We start from the raw sequence: 21,233 nt of genomic DNA, 5'->3' as shown, positions 1-21,233 counted from the left end.
GACTTGACCAGCCCTTGGGCTCTTAGCTCATAACATTTTCCTTTCCGTGACTGGGGCTGCAGATGGAAAGAAGCAACTGCATACGGCGATGGAGAGAGATGCAGCCAATGGCGTTGACAGGATTTATGCATCAGAAGGGAGAGTTGAGATGTGCAAGGTGGCAGAGAGCACCCTTTCTGTTTACACAATGCTAACGGCGGAAATTAACTTTTTCAAAAGCCAGAAAATTGGCAGAGGCATTTGGAAGATAAACAAATTCCTGTTTAAAAAGTAAGAAATAAAAAATAATGCAATAAGAAGAATGACGAAGAGGGGAAGATTCAGATGTCAGTGTCATGGGATTTACTACAAAGGGAATAAAGAAAAACCATCCAAGAAATCAGGGAAAATCAAGGCCTTAGAATGACAAAGCACGTGCAGAGCATTCTATGCAAAATTATTATATAACAATTTGTGATGAGAATGCAGTCACAATGATACATATGTGGATAACTTTATGGAAAACCCCCCCAAATAAAGTAACAGACATGAAAAAAAAAGAGGCCACTGAAATGGAGCAATATATCCTAAATTATGCCTCTTTTGATATACAAATCTCTTTCTAATGTGTGTGTGCTTTTTCCCTTATTGTAAACTCTGGAAGACAGGAATGGGCTTCTTCATGCCAGCTACCAGGCATCTCGAGAACAATATGAATTGAATTGAGGCAGAGACACAATAACTTTTACATTACAATATCATTTAACAGTGTTGACGTATAAGGAATGTAAGATTACAGATCAGGAGCATTAAGGCAGATGGAAGATACTGCAAGGAGCCCACGGTGGTCAGATTTAGCGAAGAGTTTAGAGGCACCAAAGCTGAATGGTTCCATGAGAATAGGGCAACTCGCTGTAGAATAAAGAAAACTCCTGAGGAATATCCTGATCTTAGACTGTCACTTACTCATGACCATATCTACATGTCTTAAGCCCTATTGACAAATTAGACATGCTTTATGTAAACACATATGTAATTCTCTATCCATGTAATGAAAGTGAAAAGTGAAAGTCACTCAATCGTGTCCGACTCTTCGCGAACCCAAGGACTATACAGTCCATGGAATTCTCTAGGTCAGAATACTGGAGTGGGTAGCCTTCCCCTTCTCCAAGGGATCTTCCCAACCCAGGGATCAAACCCAGATCTCCTGCATTGCAGGCGGATTCTTTACCAGCTGAGCCACAAGGGAAGCCCAAGAATACTGGCATGGGTAGCCTTTCCCTTCTCCAGGGGATCTTCCCAACCCAGGGATCAAACCCAGGTCTTCTGCATTGCAGGCGGATTCTTTACCAGCTGAGCTATCAGGGAAGCCCATCAGTGTAATACATCTTGTCAAATAATAAATTCAAAAAATTTCAAAGAATACAACTTTAAAACCTGTAATATCATTGAAATGTACATAATTACTTTAACCATTTAGATGTGTTTTCTTCTCGTCTTTCTTCCTAGGACTGATTGGATAACATCACTGATTCAATGGACATGAACTCAGGCAAACTCCCAAGACGGTGACAGACTTTATTTTGGGGGGGCTCCAAAATCACTGCAGATGGTGACTGCAGACATGAAATTAAAAGACGCTTGCTGCTTGGAAGAAAAGTTATGACCAACCTAGACAGCTTATTAAAAACAGAGACATTACTTTGCCAACAAAGGTCCATCTAGTCAAGGCTATGGTTTTTCCAGTGGTCAAGTATGGATATAACAGTTGGACTATAAAGAAACCTGAGGACCAAAGAATTGATGCTTTTGAACTGTGGTGTTGGAGAAGACTCTTGAGAGTCCCTTGGATTGCAAGGAGATCCAACCAGTCCATCCTAAAGGAAATGAGTCCTGAATATTCACTGAAAGGACTGATGTTGAAGCTGAAGCTCCGATAATTTGGCCATCTGATGCGAAGAACTGACTCTTCCTTGGAAAAGACCCTGATGCTGGGAAAGATTGAAAACAGGAGGAGAAGCGGTGACAGAGGATAAGATGGTTGGATGGCATCACCGACTCCATGGACATGAGTTTGCGCAAGCTCCGGGAGATGGTGAAGGACAGGGAAGCCTGGCATGCTGCAGTCCATGGGGTCACAAAGAGTCGGACATGACTGACCGACTGAACAATAACAACAAATGCTGTGTAACACTCCATCTCATGGATGTATCAGTTTAGTCAACAAATGGTTAGTAAGTGCTCATTATTTAAGTGTTTTAGGTCCTCGGCTCAGCCCTGGAGCTACAGCTGGAGCAGGAGACACAGGAGGATGGAGAGAGAAGCAAACACGGGATTAGAGACATGGGTACGTGCGCATCACAGCAGCAGGCTGTTTCCAACGTTGTAACCAACACCCAGTGGCCTGTGCGGCAGAGGTCACAGCCTGAGCCTGGACTGAGACCCAGATTCAGATGAGCAAGCCAGCCCACCAGGTAGATGAACCAGCTGACCAGGTGGACAAAGGCCCCGGAGCCATTTGCTGGAGGAGATCAGGGTGGAGGGCGAGGGAGGCAGGGGTTTCCCCTTTTACATTTCTGGGAATGAGTCCCTGTAGCTGGGGAGGACAGGTTTTCTGCCTGGCCCCCTGAAATCCACCCTTACCCGAAGAGGAGGACTGCAGTCAGAAAAGAAAGCTCCTTCCAGGAGGGCCCCCAGGAGGCGCCAGACACAGCCCCGTCTCCAGAGACAGATACACGGTGCCCCTCGGGGTCAGAGCTGGAAGCCCACGGAGACGGTGAGCCTGGCATGGACACTGTGTCCACAGGTGAGGCCCAAGAGAGGCGCGCTAGCTCCGGACGCGCCTGGAGCACACAGGTGGGCAGGCTTTGCGGTCGCCATGGTAACTGCGTCTGTGGCTCTTAACTTGGTTTTGTGCAGGTTTTCTGGGGTCTTGAAGGAATAGTTGCTGAGGGAGGTGCTTTGCACCGGGCTGGAGGTGGTGTGGCAGCAGATGGAGTGGAGGGTTTCTCCTGAGGGGTGGCCAGGAGACCAAAGGGAGGTGGTAGCTGAGAAGGGGGCCTGTCGGGCCCATCAGGGTTCTGACCCGAGCGGACCCGAGCCCCAGGAGAGGAGCAGCAGCTGCCCTTCACAGCAGAGTGGGCGGTGTCCCTCCTCCACCCCCAGGGCGCTGAGGACTTGCCGAGGTTTACTTTTAACAACATGATGGATTTAAACAGAATGCTGTTTTAATTTTCATTTTTGTATACTAAAAAGATGAGGCTTTTTTGCATTTTGGTAAATTTTCATTTTCATCCTCTGTAAAATATCTGTTTATGTCTCTTTTGAATTGCTATCTTTATAGTAAGAATGTTAAATAGTAAATTTATGTTCCTTGCAAGTTTTTTCTTCATTTGTCACTTGCCTCTAGTTTGGGTTATGATTTCAATGTAAAAAATATTTAACCATGGGAATTCCCTGGTGGTCCAGTTGTTCAGACAGTGCTTTCATTGCCAAGGCCCAGGTTTGATCCCTGGTTGGGGAACTAAAATTCCACAAGCCACTTGGTGCAACCAAAAAAAAAAAATTTTTTTTAACCTTTTTAGAGTCATATTTATCAGTCATTTTCTTTGACTGTAGCCTTTAATTGTGTGACAGCAAGTCCTTCCCTATCTTGCAAACAGTTAGAGTTAATATATATAGTTTTATATTTTTATGGTTTCCCTTTTTACTTTAATCCTTAGTTTATCAGAAAAATTTTGAAGTGTGGTTTGTGGGGAGGAGAGGATGCAACTTTATTTCCTGAATTGCTAATATTTCCAGCCCTATCAGAGAACTTCCTCTCTCTGTTCTTTTAAAATTCATCCTTTATTGTATTTTTGATCTTCTTTGAAGCTTCTCAAGTTTAGTTTGTTTTTAATCTGTTTACCGAAAGCCATTTCTACTGTGGTGTTAATGTTTGATTCATGGAGGACTTCCAATAATAAGAATATCTGTTCTTTTTCTTACCACTGCACGTTTGAATTAGTTTTCAAAGTTTCAGAAATAATCCTGCTGTATTTAGTCCATTCCATACTGTTTTATTTACTCTGCAAAGATGTCTGAAAAGTAGATTTTATAGCTTCCCCTTTATAGCTGGCTAAATTTAAAGTCAAAAAAATAAAGAAATATGCCAAAATTGCTAATAAACATTACCAGACCAATCTAGGAAACTGGAGTTTCTACACAGTCCCGTCCATTGGAACATCTCCCATTCTATAAATCTCAGAGATATTCCAGGATTTTGATGATTATGTTTAGACAGAAATCCTTAAATGATCCCTCTGAATGTATTTTTTAAAAACATATGCTTTATTATAGGAATTTCCAAATTCACCCAAGAAAGTAGAGAGAATAGTATAATAAACCCCCAAGGATTCATCACCCAGTTCAACCACTGTAATATTTTTCCATCAATAAATGCTTTGTGAAACTTGTTAAAATTTTGATGAAACCTATGAAAATATCCATACTCTTCAATGAATTTTTCCCAGCATGATGTTGTGACATCATCTTGCTTTCCAAAGTAATGAATTTCTGGTTTCTAAGGAAAATATTAAAATGACATTTTCTTGGGACTCTGAGAATCTTCAAAAGGATAATTTTCTTTTTTGTCGGACTATACTAGTGATAAAGAACCTGCCTGCCAATGCAGGAGACTTAAGAGACTCGGGTTTGATCTCTGGGCCGGGAAGATTCCTGGAGAAGGGAATGGTAACTCACTCCAGTGTTCTTGCCTGGAGAATCCCATGGACAGAGGAGCCTGGTGGGCTACAGTCTTCTGGATCGTGAAAGAGTCGCACATGACTGAAGCAACTTAGCACACACGCATGCTGCTGCTGCTGCTAAGTCACTTCAGTCGTGTCCGACTCTGTGCAACCCCATAGATGGAAGCCCACCAGGCTCCCCCCTCCCTGGGATTCTCTAGGCAAGAACACTGGAGTGGGTTGCCATTTCCTTCTCCAATGCGTGAAAGTGAAAAGTGAAAGCGAAGTCGCTCAGTCATGTCCGACTCTCAGCGACCCCATGGACTGCAGCCCACCAGGCTCTGCTGTCCACAGGATTTTCCAAGCAAGAGTACTGGAGTGGGGTAGTTGCTGTTTAATGTCAAGTTAGTTTCTGCTGTACAGTCAAAGTATTTTGTTGTTCAGAATCATTGAAAAATGCAGCCAAAAGATACAGACAGGGATAAGGAGAAAGGGGGAATTTGCCTTCTCTTGACCTTCTGAGCTTCCAGCTCCAGAGATGGCTCACACGTGTCTCAGACTCCAAACACAGCCACCTGCCCTGGTAGCAAACCGAGCAGTTATTACGAATCAACATAGTTTCCGCTACCCGCCGTGTGATATGGATTGATTGTTTATCAACTCTGGGAGAGCAAAGAATTTGCAGTACTTTCAGGAGTAACTGCCAAAACCATCTGTTGTTGTTTAGTTGCTAAGTCCTACCCCAGCCACTCGACTCCTCTGTCCTTGGGATTTCCCAGGCAAGAATACTGGAGTGGGTTGCCATTTCCTTCTCCAAGGGATCTTTCTCAACCAGAGATTGCACTGGCAGGTAGATTACCACTGAGCTACCAAAGAGGCCCACCAAAACCTAGTAACCAGATAAAATGTAAGTTCATTTGTCACTTAAAACTGAATTGGAGGTGTCTAGCTTAGAGACATGGCAACCCACTCCAGTACTCTTGCCTGGAGAATCCCAGGGACGGGGGAGCCTGGGGAGCTGCCGTCTATGGGGTCGCACAGAGTCGGACACGACTGAAGTGACTTAGCAGCAGCAGCAGTGGACTTCCCAGGTGGCGCTAGTGGTAACGAAGCTGCCGGCCAAAGCAGGAGTTGCAAGAGACGCAGGTTCGATCCCTGGGTTGGGATGATGCCCTGGAGGAGGAAATAGCAAGCCATTCCAGGAATCTTGCTGGGAGAATCCCTTGGACTCAGGAACTTGGCAGGCTATACAGTCCATGGGGTTGCAAAAAGTCGGCCACGACTGAAGCGACTTAGCAGCAGCAGCAGCAGCAGCTTAGAGACAATGCTCTGTGCATCCCAAATATTATTTTCCAAAAAACTCAGTAACGTCTATAGTTTTGGATAGTTAGCAATTTTCAAAAAACTCCACACTGTTTCAACTGGGTTAAAAGAAAATATAGCTGATTCTGCAATTATGGCTAGATCTGAATCTCCTCATCTTAAACTAAGCAATTTTGTATTAACAGCCCAACCTTGTCAAAGAAAACACTGGTTAAACCTTGAACAGAAAGGTTGTTCTCACAGAGGAAGTTAATGGCTAAGGATGACATTTATTTTATTAGTATTTTTTCAAGATTTCAAGCACAATACAGCTATAGCAATATGAATAGAAAAGCACTTCGATGTAGATTTTCTTCTACATGAATGCTTTTGTTCTCAAAATTGTAAAGGAAATTCCTGTCGCTGGAGAATTTGATTTGGCATCTTCTTTCATAGAGGGTGCTATCGTTCATTCTGGAGATTTTAGCCACTGCAACTCCAGTTCATCGTTCTGCAAATACAATCCTCACATAAACCTAAAGGATATTTTTTCCCTTTGAAGGAGGAACTATTTTATTCCCAAGTAACCAAATACACTTAGAGTATCTAACAGAAATAAATGGTGCATTTTCTCTCAACCCTTAAAATGCTTTCAATTAAAAAACATTTCCAGAGAGAGAAGAAAATTGCCAATGCAGAGATATACGCACTAATTGATTTCATTCTGAAATGTCATAGATATTAGGCATTGTGGCAGGTTGTAAGATAATATTCATCTCTCTTGTAAAACAGATATGCCCATGAGGTAAATAGAAAGTAGTAGGTGTTTTGGCCAGAATAAAGTGCATTCCATTTTGAGGAGGCTTTTGTGCAGACCCCGAGATTGAGAGTCTGTGTCCTTTTAGTGTTTGCGACTTGAGACTTGAGTGATAATTCTGGGGATTAGCACCCTGGTTCCAAGACTAAAGCAAGGACATATCTCCATGCACTGACCCCTACATGGAGTGTCCCACTGCACTGAATCGGGTATTCAATTTACCCCCCAAACAAGGAATGTTCAGAAGTACCCACTTGCCTGCTGGGATATCTAAACCTGATCTCTGAATGGGGCTTGTGCTACCAAACAAATCAATTGCTTTTCTATGAAAACTCTAAAAAGTCTGAGTTCCTTCCCACATGCTGAATTTTGGCATGAATCATCACTTTTCTAAAGTGAACACTCAGGGAGAATGAGACTGTGGCCATGTTTCCATGGGTAGTCCGGGATTTGCCTTGTGGCTCAGCACATCATTGGAATGAAGATCCCTCAGGTCACTCACCCTGTGACCAGGTCACTGCAGTCCTGGAAGAGAGGACAGGGTGGATTGGGTTGTGATGGGAGGGACACATGCAGCCCATCCCCCCCCCCCCACTTAGTGACCCCCAGTTTCATCCTGAACGTGTTGGCACAGCCTTGCGGGAGCTTCCTCCTCTGCAGTCATGACACCTGGTGCACCGTCCTTGCCCGGGGGCTGCCCAAACCAGACCTGAGCCCCCAGCACCACCAGGGAACTCTGAGGAAGGAGGGCATCGAGGGCCGTGTGAGTGTGTGGCTCACTCTTAACCAGGGCAGGAAGGTCTGCGAGCAGACCACGTCCGCTTACAGCTCCCTGCTGCGCCTGCATTCTTCCGGCAGAAAAGAACCGTCAGCACAAGAGACAAGGCCTGGGAGCAACCTAAGGGCCCGTCGACAGAGGACGCAGTAAAGATGTGGCACGCATATACAGTGGAATACTTCTCCACAAACAACTAAGCAAATCAGCCCTGAGTTCTCTCAACAGCCAGCAAATGTCTGTTTCCTTTGTTCTCTCAGAGGAAGAATGGCCTTTCCCCCTATTTAGGCTAAACTTTCACTGTGCTCCGGATTCTAAATCCTTTCTATCCATCTTAGATGTTACCCCGTGAATTAGTTCTGAGATTCTTAATTTTTTTTTCCTCTCTAAGTGGGGCTTCCCAGGTGGCACTAGTGGTAAAGAATCCAGTTGCCAACGCAGGAGACACAAGAATTCAGTTCAGTCCAGTCGCTCAGTCGCGTCCAACTCTTTTTGACCCCATGAACTGCAGCACGCCAGACCTCCCTGTTCATCACCAACTCCTGGAGTCCACCCAAACTCATGCCATCCAACCATCTCATTCTCTGTCGTCCCCTTCTCCTCCTGCCTTCAATCTTTCCCAGCATCATGATCTTTTCCAATGAGTCAGCTCTTTGTTATCAGGTGGCCAAAGTATTGGAGCTTCAGCTTCAACATCAGTCCTTCCAATGAATACCCAGGACTGATCTCCCTTTGAATGGACTGGTTGGATCTCCTTGCCGTCCAAGGGACTCTCAAGAGTCTTCTCCAACACCACAGTTCAAAAGCATCAATTCTTCAGCACTCAGCTTTCTTTATAGTCCAACTCTCACATCCATACATGACCACTGGAAATACCATAGCCTTGACCTTTGTTGACAAAGTAATGTCTCTGCTTTTTAATATGCTGTCTAGATTGGTCATAACTTTCCTTCCAAGGAGTAAGTGTCTTTTAATTTCATGGCTGTAGTCACCATCTGCAGTGATTTTGGAGCCCCCCAAAATAAAGTCTGACACTATTTCCACTGTTTCCCCATCTATTTGCCATGAAGTGATGGGACCAGATGCCTGGTCCCAAACATTAGTTTTCTGAATGTTGAGCTTTAAGCCAACTTTTTTACCCTGCTCTTTCACTTTCATCAAGAGGCTCTTTAGTTATTCTTCACTTTCTGCCATGAAGGTGGTGTCATCTGCATATCTGAGGTTATTGATATTTCTCCTGGCAATCTTGATTCCAGTTTGTGCTTCTTCCAGCCCAGCATTTCTCACGTTGTACTCTGCGTATAAGTTAAATAAGCAGGGTTGCAGTATACAGCCACGACGTACTCCTTTTCCTATTTGGAACCAGTCTGTTGTTCCCAGTCCAGACATAAGAGATGCTAGTTCAATCCCTGGGTTGGGAAGATCCCTGGAGGAAGAAATGGCAGCCCACTCCAGTATTCTTGCCTGGAGGGTCCCATGGACAGAGGAGCCTGGTGGGCTACAGTCTGAAGGGTTGCAGAGCTGGACACACTGAAGAGACCTAGCATGCGTGCACACAGCCTGTTCACCTGAGGCTCCTAAGCCTGGGACTCCCAGCAATTCTGTGAAACCCTCCCTCTGCCCTGTGGTCTTGGTTTGGATCCAACTTCACAAAGCCAAGCGACTTGGAAAGCGCTCCTCCACCAGCTATCTTCATTGTTATTTCTTTTAGAAAATATTAAAGAATTGTTTTCCATTTATTGTTTACCTTTTTCTAAATATAAAATAATATGCATTTGTCATAGGACTTTTGGAAAATCTAGCCAAGCATTCAGAGGGAAATAAGGAATCACATGTAACCATGCAACTTGAAAATAATACGTGATTGTAATTCATACATGCATTTCATTCATTGCTGTTGTTCAGTCCCTAAGTCCCGTCCAACTCTTTTCGACCCCATGGACTGCTGCTCGACAGACTTCCCTGTCCTTCAGTCTTTCCCAGAGTTTGTTCAAACTCATGTCCATTGAGTCAGTGATGCCATCCAGACATCTCATCCTCTGTCCCCCCCTTCTTCTCTTGCCCTCAATCTTTCCCAGCATCCTATATGCACTTAAAAAAATAAAACTAGGATCACACTTTTCTATTCTGTTGTTTTTCTTTATTGTTAAATCAGGAGCCTCTTCCCCCATTAAAAAGATTTTTAAGTGGAATCTTATCCCACTTTCTGGACCCACCAAAAGGTTCGAACCATATCCTCACTGGTGTTCAGAGCAGGGGTTTGGTTAGATTTTCTCATCCTACGCAACGAGAGCTTCTTGGGCTACCAGCTCTCAATTGTATTCTTTACTTATAAAGGATCAACATCGATTCAAAGCAGAACATCAAGTGACACGCACATATATTTAGAGGCTCTTGAAGCATATTGCTGAATTATTTTCAAAAGATGGTTGAATCAACACCTTCTACAGAGAGTGGGGGAGGATCCGAGTTCCCCTATTCTTGCTAAATCATAGCCAAACCCAAAGCGAAACGTTTGCATTTTAATTTGAGGCCAATTGTGTTACTGTGTTTGCATTTGCCCTGAGTGGATCGCCCTTTATGAAGAGCCTGCCCTTTCTCATCTCACTTTTCTTGTAAACTCTTCTAGTTCATTTGTTCACTGAAAGGAAAACTTACGGATTGTTAATATTAATTCTTTTCTAGTTAGTTTGGAATACCTTTGCCTTGTGAGGTTCAGCTCAGCGATCACCTCCTCGACAAGCCTTTCCGTCCGCCCCCAGTAGACCTGGCCGCAGACTCCTCTGGATGCACACCTTCACCTGAGCATCGCAGCTGTGTCTGCGTTTCTCTCCTCCCTCCAGTGCCTGGCTGGAGGGCTACTTAGGCATTGTTGCTGTGCCTGAACAGTGAATAAACCTCTTATCATTTGACCGGTGTGCTGTTGGCTTTCCTCAGCTTATCCCTTTCCTCCGAAAATAAAGAACCTTGGTGGGTATGGCAAACCAGAAATCCTTTCGGGTGCTGTTATTTCAAACAAGATGCCCTCAGATAACATCTGGTCAGGTCTAATTACTTAAAGAGGGACCCTGGATTGTGTCCGCCAGGCCAAAGTTTACACAAGAAGCTATTTTCTAATTAACAGTTTCAAACCTGAGTACAGAGGATAACTCTTACTCAGGCTCATGGGGACACAGGTAATCAGCCAGGTGGGTGGAGTCCTTGTTCCATGTGCCCATGGGGCTATGTGGGCCTCCCCCCAGAGCAGACTCTGCTCATTTACAATTAAACTCACAGCCCTTCCCCTGAGCCCCGGGACTGCTGGCCTTTCCCCTGATAGACCTGCGAGAACTTCAGCGAATCCAGATGGGGGCAAGGTCTGATCCACTGAAGACAGTCTCATAGAAAACCATGCTGGTCTAGACTTAAAGCAGGAGACATTCTCAGTAAAAATATTTTGAAGCCAAAATAAATAAAAAAGAAAAAGTGGAAAAGAGTCAAGCAGGCAATTATTTGTAATAGAAAAAACTATTGATTTTCCTTTTTTGATACATAGGCTAAATTATCCTTCAAGAAAAGTAGCAATGCATCTTTAAACAGATTTATTGGTTCTGGGAGGGAAAAAATGTATTATTTAACTTCAATGCTATTGGATTTTTCTTTTATGTGAGATGTAGAAATAGCACCAATGAACAGAAACAGGGGAGGGAAATTCCTTCGAGGACCACGGTTATTTTGGATCCCAGGGTAAGATAGTCTAGTATTTCTCTCCAAGCAGTGAGAGTTCAACCACAAAAGATCATCTTTCTTGCTAAATAAATGACATCACACATTCACAGTCGGTGCGTTTTCCATGAAACATGAAGTTCCCACGGGTGAGATGAACAGACCATGTGACGCCCCCGGTGCTACTTTGAGGCTCCGGCCCTTTGTTACAAAGGACTTTGCCTTCGGCAGAATCCTGTGACTCCTCTGATCCTGCGGCTATAAGCCCCGCTCTGAGCTGTTCCCGTGTGTCTTTCCAGCTCCCTTCCCTCACCCCTTGGCTTCTGAGACCAGAAGACACAATAACCTGACTCATCGGGATGCTTCCCACTCTGTTCCAGAAAGGAACGCGGAGTCGACGACAGAGAGCCTCTCCCGGCCCCCACCCTGAGCCCTCTCCAGAAGACCCACGGGCTCACCGGGCCCCACACTTTTGGGGTCACCAGCACCGAACAGCTGTCCCCCCAGCTCCCCGTCTGCCCATCGTGTGACCTTCCCCCAGGTGTGGTCGTCTATCCATCAGAGGCAATCCCAGGTGACCTTGCTGAATTGTCACAGAGAAAAACTACTCGAAAAGATGGGAAAGCATTTTTCAAGCATAAAGTGCTCAAAAAGCTGTAAATACATATTTCAAACCACAGCTACAAGCTGAGCCCCTCATCGCGTGGATCCTCCACAGTCAGCAGTTCAGGCATTGGACGGTTTGGGGTTTTGTCTTTGATAACGAGGCTCTTTCTGTTGACTAAGGGGATGGTCAGCAGGTCTCGACCTAGAGTGACCCCGGAGCCTGTGGTCAGAAATCACCAGGTCTCCATCCCAGCAGGGTGAGTCTGGAGACCACACATCCCTTTTCTCCTCTTTCCACTACATGTGCGGCTGTGGTCCCCGGGCCCTTAGCTTTGGGGGGTTCTTCATTCCTGCAGGAGGAGCCAACATGAAAAGAGAACATCAGCGTGTTTGCACTGTAGCATATGGCGGGTTTCTCCTCTTTCTGCGATGGTTTGGGGGTTCTGGCTCTTTACGTTCAAAAGGATGTGCCAAGTCTTTGTGGTTGCCCTATGTTCGTGCATGGAACTGTGTGTGATATCCAGAACTGGGGCTAAGAGCTGCATTCAGTGCCCAGGGGCTAGAACGTCACCATGCCTGTTAAATCTCGAGTGGTTCTGGTCGCCAGCGGCACACCGGCAGCCTGGGTGCTGTGTTCAGCGGCCCCCTGCTCTGACCCAGGGCCCTCTCTCTCCCAGCTCCTCTCCGGGGGTGCTCGTGCCAGGCATCAGCTCCTCTACCCCCCAGTCTCATCAATCAGGGACCAAGGGTGTGTGGTGTTCTGTGTCCTAACATGTGTCTGGGGAGGCTGGCCCCTTGACCAGGAGCCCTCATCACCTTCCTCCCAAATGATGAGGTGAGCCTTCTCTCCTCGGGACCGTCGGTCAAGGTCAAGTCAGGAAAAGCCTGCCTAGAGTTTGGAAATGCTGGCTCCATACGAGAGGATTCTCCAGAAAGACCAGCGACAGACTTTTGTTGGATCTGACTGAGAAATTTCTGCATTCAGCCAGGCCACTGGGCTCCTGAGCAAACCGGGTCCAGAATGGAGCACGCAGACATCCATACTCTCCCTGCGTGACAAATGATGTGAATACGGACCCTGCTTGAAAACCCCAGCTTATTCAGGTGGCTGGATGAAGCGTGCCATGTCATAATTAATCCCTCATGTATTGCGAGCAATTTAATGTCAAAATAATCAACAGTCGCTTTTTTCACCCTTTTGTGAGTACATAATAAATACTGTCATTTTAGCGGCAGCAAACATCGGATTTCTTTCCTGGTCTCTGAATAACACCATTTGTGAAGTAAATATCAGACCTTCCCCTTCATCTCCCCCTCTGTGAGCCCTACAAACCACACATATATGCGCTCCTTAGGAAAACAAATCACGAATGTCAAAGAAAAGCTCTGTGTTTAATTTCTAGTTGGTATATCACGTGGCGATTATTCTAGCTCAAGTCCAAACACTGGAGGGGTGAACACACGGGGGAAGCGGGGTGGAAGGCAGTGGAGAAGACCCCTCACTGTTCACCCTGTTTTTACCTCAGGAATCACCAGCAATGACGTGGCAGTTACTATTATTTTCTTTTTTGGCAGGCAAAGCCACCGCTACTATATGGCCAATGCACTCTTTGATTAAAGTCTGTTCACTTTTTGAGCCAACAGGGGTCAGAGGAATGGTCCGGTGCTGTCCTCCCGTCCACAGGCGGAAGGTGGAGCTTCTGCTATGCCGGAGGTCGTGGGTTCGTGGTCTGGGCAGCCTCCGCTCCCAGGCCCCCAAGGTCCCTGTGGCTTCGGGTAGAACCTCTCCTGCTAAACTAATAGGGTGACCACAAAGACAGCCCAGGACAGAGTGAGGAGCAGACCATTGTCTCCAGTTGCTTTATGTGAGACACGATGGAATGAAATTCAGGTGTTGAAGGGACACTTCACAACACACAGGAAGACCAAGGCATTACTGGAACAGATTTTGTGTGACAGTGATTTTTAAATCTTAAAATGGAAAACAGGAGAGCTCCTTCTTAGTGATTATTATCATGAACCTGAGTTTCCCATGAAATCAAAGGGATTTGCCCTTTGGTAACTTTGTTGTTCAGTCGCTACGTTGTGTCTGACTCTGTGACCCAAGGACCTCAGCATACCAGGCTCCTCCACTATCTCCATCATCTCCTGGAGCTTGCCCAGATTCATTCATGTCCATTGAGTCAGTGATGCCATCCAACCATCTCATCCTCGGTTGCTCCTTCTCCTCCCACCTTCAATCTTTCCTAAGTCAGATCTTCACATTAGGTGGCCAACTTATTGGAGCCTCAGCTTCAGCATCAGTCCTTCCAATAAATATTCAGGGTTAATTTCCTTTAGGATCAACTGGTTCTATCTCCTTACAGTCAGACTCTCAAGAGTCTTCTCCAGCATTCCAGCACCATTTTGGTATCTATTCAGCCATTATTATAAAGCCCCACCTCTTAGATACTAATGCATATTTTTCAGATGCAAGAAACACAACTGCATAAGTTTTGCACTTATCACAGGCTTCTTTCCACGACTAATTATTTCTCTTTAATTCATATTAAATATCTACATGCCTGGGTCAGGAAGATTCCCTAATTCATTGGAAAAGACCCTGATGCTGGGAAAGATTGAAGGCAGGAGGAGAAGGGGACAACAGAGGATGAGATGGTTGGATGGCATCACTGACTCAATGGACATGAGTTTGAGCAAGCGTCGGAAATTGGCGATGGACAAAGAGGCCTGGTGTGATGCAGTCCATGGGGTTGCAAAGAGTTGGACTTGACTGAGCTACTGAACTACATGCCAAAAACTCTGGACAGAGGCTCCTGCAACATGGAGATAAATACAACCGAACTTAAGACTTAGCACAATACACACACATTAACCAATAATCACAATAAAATGTAGCAACCTTGTGGATGTGAGCCCCTGGGACACAAGAGTCGTTCTTTCTGCATGGGTTCTCCATTCCTGCTATAAGACAGGGTACAGTGTGTGTGTTCTATAGTTATTGGGGTGATCAAGTTCCCTTTGACAGACAGGGAAGATTCAGTTATCAGATACCCACATGATCCAGGAGAAGGGAGAGAGCTCGTTACAGTGTGAAGGATATCAGCAAATAGTCGGAAGATTCCTGAAATCTCGAAGTGGTTGTGCATTCTTAGCCATCATTAATCTTCTTTTGCATGACTTTATTACATGAGATAACCAATAACCCCAAAGAGATCCCAGGTGGGGGGCACACGGGCAGAGCAAGTAGGGGCAGAATGCCCCGCCGAGTTGGTGGTATGGCAAAGTGCAAAGGGGACCCAGGGACGCTGGGACACTGCGCGTTTCACGGAGATGCTGACCATGAAGCCAGTTTGCTCACCGTCAGGAGGGCTGTAACGACCTGCCTTGCTGCTCACCCACTTCCTGCACACCAGCCGTCATCAGTGTCTTTACTACTGGGAAGACCACTTCTGCCCAACAATTGCCTAGCTCCCTATAAAGTGGCTACAGTTGTTCAGGGCAGGGGTGGGAATGGTGGGAACGCAGCCCTTTTGCAAAAGCAGCATTGAAAACCGCCAAACTCAAGTCTCCCTTTTCAAATAAACTTATCTTTGAAAACTGCTTCTGGAAGCCTTCGCTTTAACAGGAGTGTTTCCTGGTTTATGAGCTAGTGGTAAAATCCTAAAACCAGAAGCTCCTCAAGGAGGGCCTGACACACCATTTACCGAAGTGCTGCCATGAAAATAATACTTGGCGATGAAGCCGCTATAAATCCACACACGCTCGTGCGCAAAATGCCTCAGCCCTTTTATACAGTTTTCTCTTTAAGAGGACACGCAGCAGCACAGACACAGCTCTCTCCGCCTCCCTTCCCACGATTCCTAGCGAACCTCTCCAGACACACGTCATCCCGCGGCAGAGGAGAGTCCCCGGATGTGAGGCGGTAGCAGCACCGGGCCGTTTGCGAGACAGCAGAAGACACGAGACTGTGTCTCCAGTGTCATTGCTGAACGATGTGATACGACAGCATCCATGCAACCGATTAGCATGACTCAACATAATACCCACTTTGCAGCATTAGTATGGAAAACTTCCATCTTGAAATATAAGAGGAAAAAGACAACCTAGAAAGAACTGTAATGATTTTGCTGGAATGTTAGCAGACGACTCTATAAGATTCATATGTCGATGGGGACGCACACTAACAGATGGATGTCAACCTCGTCATCTCAAGCAGCTCTGTTTTCATTCCACAAGCTCCACGAGAACATAGACATGCTTTCCCAGATACAGTTAGCAAACACTGAGCTAAAGTTTTCTCACAATTTGAAACAGTGTGATGATGGGGTGGTACATAAAATTTCCTGATACACCAAAGACCCTTCTATGAGTCCCACTTATAATCCCCGAAGTTTAAGCCACAGATAATTGAGCCTCGCCGACCAGCTTCTGAAATAAGCCACAGAGTAGGACTGCACACCGGATGACATTGGCATGAGTTGATAGATGACTTCTGCTCTACAAGGTGGTGGCACAAAGATCCCATGCGCTCCCAACAGGGGCAAACATGTTCTCTTTCCTTTGCCTTTCTCCCTGAAAGTGTCCTTTAAAGAAAAAGAAAATCCATCCAATTATTGCCTTTGAAAAGAATATCTTACTTTTAGCCAATTGAGAAAATTGAAGGACTTGAGGATGTAGTAGATTTCTTTTGGCTATGCCAAAAGAGGGGACTGAATTGTAAGCCACTTTACTGGTCCATTCCTGAGAGTTCTGAATGCCCAGCAGCCTTTCGAGGACACCACTGACTCTTCATTGTGTCAACAGGATGACAGGACTTGACTGTGGAAAGTCCTCTTCGTTGGAAGGTGGTGCATGGCAAGGCCTCTGGGGTCATGAAAGAGCAGTCATACATCCACACTGTTTCCTTGCTGGTCCAAGGTGGGTCCCCACCCCCAGGGCGATGATGCAGACACTCTCCCCAAAGTGGTTTCTCAACCTCACCCCTCCTCATGCCTCCCACCACCTCAAGAGCTACAAAGGGAAAGACAGAGACCATTTTCTTTTCCCAAGTTGTGCAATAATGAAGTGATAGCTGTATGCTGACTTTTACTACATCCTGGGCAGAGTATTGAGCATTTTTATATACAGTTTTTAATCAGTAAACCTACCCTGTGATATAGGTGATATGAACTTCCCTGGTGGCACAGATGGGTAAAGAATCCACCAGCAATGTAGGAGGCCTGGGTTCGATCCCTGGGTAGGGAAAGAGCCCTTGGAAAAGGGAATGGCAACCCACTCCAGTATTCTTGCCTGGAGAATCCCATGGACAGAGGAGCCTGGAGGGCTACAGTCCATGGGGTCCCAAAGAATTGGACATGACTGAGCAACTAACACTTAGCCAACTTAAGTATAAGTGTAAGCCCTTTTAACAGATGAGAAAAAATGTAGTTTAGAGATTACAACAATTGGCCCCTTTTCCCCACAACCCTACACCAGCATTTGGACTTAAGAAGGAGAACATCATTCACAGTCAGGCGCTGGGTGGTATCATCTTCCCCCAGGGAGTTCTCATGGCTGTTTAACAACAGCAGGAATTAGGCTAAAAGGTATAATCCAGTTAATAAGTAATTATTGAATGCCAGCTATGTGCTCAACACTGAGAAAGAAGTAAGAAGATAATTAAACCTACTTCACCTTTTTTCCCTCTGATCCTATAACCTTCGCTGCCTAAAAGGGTCACTCTGTTAAGCAGCAGGAAAAAAAAAAAAATTCAGGCCCAATTACTCTTTCTCCACTTCGGCAAGAAATTATCATCCAATTATTTTGGTACTCTATTGATGAAATTTGTCCAAAAGAAAGATAAATATAGAAGTCATTTACAGTTCTTAATTGGATCACCTTTTAAAAAGTTAATTTAGACTTAGGTCTAAACTATCTTAGAGAACAAAAACTTGGCCACTGGAAAGATCGACCATCACAGGAACCATGCAGCTCCCATTAGCGTCTGTATCCGGGGGGAGGCGGGGCTCCTGGGAACCTGCAGACATTTTATTTAACTAAGCAGGTTCTCACAGCTTTGAACTTCTGATCTTGCAACTCAGTTCATCCTTTCTTCCAAGTCATCCATCAGCAGTGCTGCAGTTCTTCAATTGCTAAGTCGTGTCCGACTCCCTGCAACCCCATGAACTGCAGCACACCAGGCCTCCCTGTCCTCCACCGTCTCCCGGGGTTTACTCCAATTCCTGTCCTTTTCGTCAGTGATGCCATCCAATCATCTCATGCTCTGTCACCGCCTTCTCCAGGGAAACGTCAGTTCTGACCCCCGGTTGGAATTTCTTTGACTTGCTTTCCGTTACTGTTGTTATTGTCATCAGAGTGGTCTGCCTCAGAGAATCCTCCTCTCTGCCTGACTGTTAAACTAAACTGCCTTTGTTCAGAGCCCTGTCCACCTGTATCTGGCAGGAAGGAAGAAATTAACTTACCTCCTGCCTGAGGCTTGCCATCCTAAGAGATATTTGCAAGATAGATGGCTTTTTTACTTTGTTTCCTCACCTTCCCCCATCTCTGATCTATAGAAGAAACTGGCATCCAGACCCAGGTCAGATGGTTATTTTGAGACATTATTCTATTATTCTGCCATCTTCTCAGTTAACTGGCTTTCTGAATGAAGTCGTATTCCTTGTCTCACCACCTCATCTCCAATTCATTGGCCTGTCGAGTATCGAGCAGAGCGAGCTAGGTAACTAAGGAATCTTAGGTGGTCCTGCAATTCAATAGGTATCTTCTCTCTTTCCTTAAATAAGATTTAAATTGCCAAATGGGATCTTTTCAGTACAAAGCGTCTCCATTCCCACCACAAGAATTGCTCATCTTCTTGGCTAGGTCTCCGTCAAATCACCTTTATGAGTCATACAAATTGCTACATGACACAGACACAGAAACCGGGATTTATTGTCAAGAGAGTTGAAATAATCCAGCAGAGGGAACAGGCTCTGATTTGAACGTTGAGGTGTAGACATTACAGGCTTGATGTTCTTACCAATTATGGGTACAAACAGATCAGCTATAATCCCAGAGCCAGAGACAAAGTAATTATTACAAGTTATTAGGATAATCGTTTCAATCACCCTAAAAGTTCATTATGTTTTAAGATTTTCAAAAGTTATAATGACAGGATTGATAATCTATGGGCATCATGCAAGGATAATGAAAACAAATGTCTTGATTTGTGAATTTGTATGCCAGCTTTATGCATATAAATAGACTTTAAAAATCCTATTGTGTTTTATAGCTCCACATAAAAAGCAAAACAACCTCATGACTTGGAAGTCGGGCTTGTGAGTCTTATATGCTCCAGTCAGATGACTTGGTTTCTCCATTAAACTCACGTCAATCTATGAGACAGTCTGATTGGGAAGATTCGGGAGGAGAGGTTGGTGCCTTCCAAGTATTACTGTGCTATTAATCACCCAGGAATCCTAGTGAGATATAGGCTCTGGTTCCCTGGAACTGCAGGGGACCTGCCCATCTCTGTTGTTAACAGAGATGATTCTGTGGTCCATGGCCACCTTTGGAACCACAGACCCTTGCTCCCAGGACTTCCCTGTTGGGTATGGTATGTGTACGTGTTATGCCCAACTCTTTATGACCCCATGGACTGTAGCCTGCCAGGCTCCTCTGTCCATGGGATTCTCCAGGCAAGAATACTGGAGTGGGTTGTCATTGCCTTCTCCAGCGGATCTTCCTGATTCAGGGATTGAACCGAGGTCTCCACACTGTAGGAAGATTCTTTACCATCTGAGCCACCAGGGCAGTGGTTAGTGCAGGGGGGTGCAGGTAGGACCCCTGATCAGGAATTATGATCCCACATGCCTCGAGCTTCTGCCAAAGAAAAAGAAAAGGAATGTTGCTCCTAAAGGTCTTATCTCCAACTAAATCCCAGATGGAATGATTCAGATACAAGAAAAGAAAGAGCTGCTATACCGCATAAAGAATATGATACCCAAAGATAACCTGCAGAGTATATTCAAAGCAGCATGGTTTAAAGAACGCATAATAAACACCTTTTGTCATCTTATGGTTTTGCAATGTTTGTTTAACTCTGGGACCTCAGTTCTGTGAAGTTTCTTATTCACCCCTTCACCTTCCACAAAGTCAGCACTCTGGATGAGCAGACTTGCCAGTAAAAGCCATTTTTACACTCTTGGTCCTCCCCCTCCTCTTCTCCCCACCTCCCCACCTTCTTGTTATGTCTTTTTCTGGGAGGAAGTTATTTTTTAATTGAAAACTCCTGGCAGTACCTTTTCAAGAGGTATCGACACATAAATTCCTCCATACAGTTGTCGGGACCAGCCTGTCCTGAGCACAGCAGAGCAGCAACTCACGGTCCTGGAGGTTCATGCGAAGCGAGTCCTCCACCACCTCGACCTTCTTGCAGAGAACAGACTGCAGCATCACTTCTCAAAGCTCCTGACAGATGCATCAGAAATCTACAAACTGGTCAGACTGTAAATCCATTTACTAGAAACTCACTTGTGAGGATAAAGACCTGGGGCATTTATGAATGTTACACAACATCTTCTCACTTCATTTTAGCTCTTTATTCCCACATGTTTTGGTTTAAAATGACTCGCATTTAATTCTCATGGAGAATTGTAAGTGTTAGCATTTTTTGCTATTTCCCTGACTATAAAGCAACTTAACATCAAGGCCAAGTTTTTAGGAATGGATCATCCAAGGACAGACAAATCATTTGGTTAAAAATGTATTCACTGATAGTATCAATTTAAGACTTCAGACCAACATTTTATGAAATTCTATAGCTCAGTTCAGTTCAGTTCAGTTCAGTCGCTCAGTCGTGTCCGACTCTTTGCAACCCCATGAATCGCAGCATGCCAGGCCTCCCTGTCCATCACCAACTCCCAGAGTTCACCCAGACTCACGTCCATCGAGTCAGTGATGCCATCCAGCCATCTCATCCTCTGTTGTCCCCTTCTCCTCCTGCCCCCAATCCCTCCCAGCATCAGAGTCTTTTCCAGTGAGTCAACTCTTCGAATGAGGTGGCCAAAGTACTGGAGTTTCAGCTTTAGCATCGGTCCTTCCAGTGAATATTCAGGACTGATTTCCTTTAGGATGGACTGGTTGGATCTCCTTGCAGTCCAAGGGACTCTCAAGAGTCTTCTCCAACACCACAGTTCAAAAGCATCAATTCTTAGGCACTCAGCTTTCTTCGCAGTCCAACTCTCACATCCACACATGACCACTGGAAAAACCATAGCCTTGACAAGATGGACCTTTGTTGGCAAAGTAATGTCTCTGCTTTTTACTATGCTATCTAGGTTGG

The sequence above is a fragment of the Bubalus bubalis genome, chromosome 22 (genome assembly GCF_019923935.1).
Source record: "Bubalus bubalis isolate 160015118507 breed Murrah chromosome 22, NDDB_SH_1, whole genome shotgun sequence".
Lineage (NCBI taxonomy): Eukaryota > Metazoa > Chordata > Mammalia > Artiodactyla > Bovidae > Bubalus > Bubalus bubalis.
The sequence above is the reverse complement of the archived record's forward strand: the minus strand, read 5'-3'. Positions refer to the sequence as shown.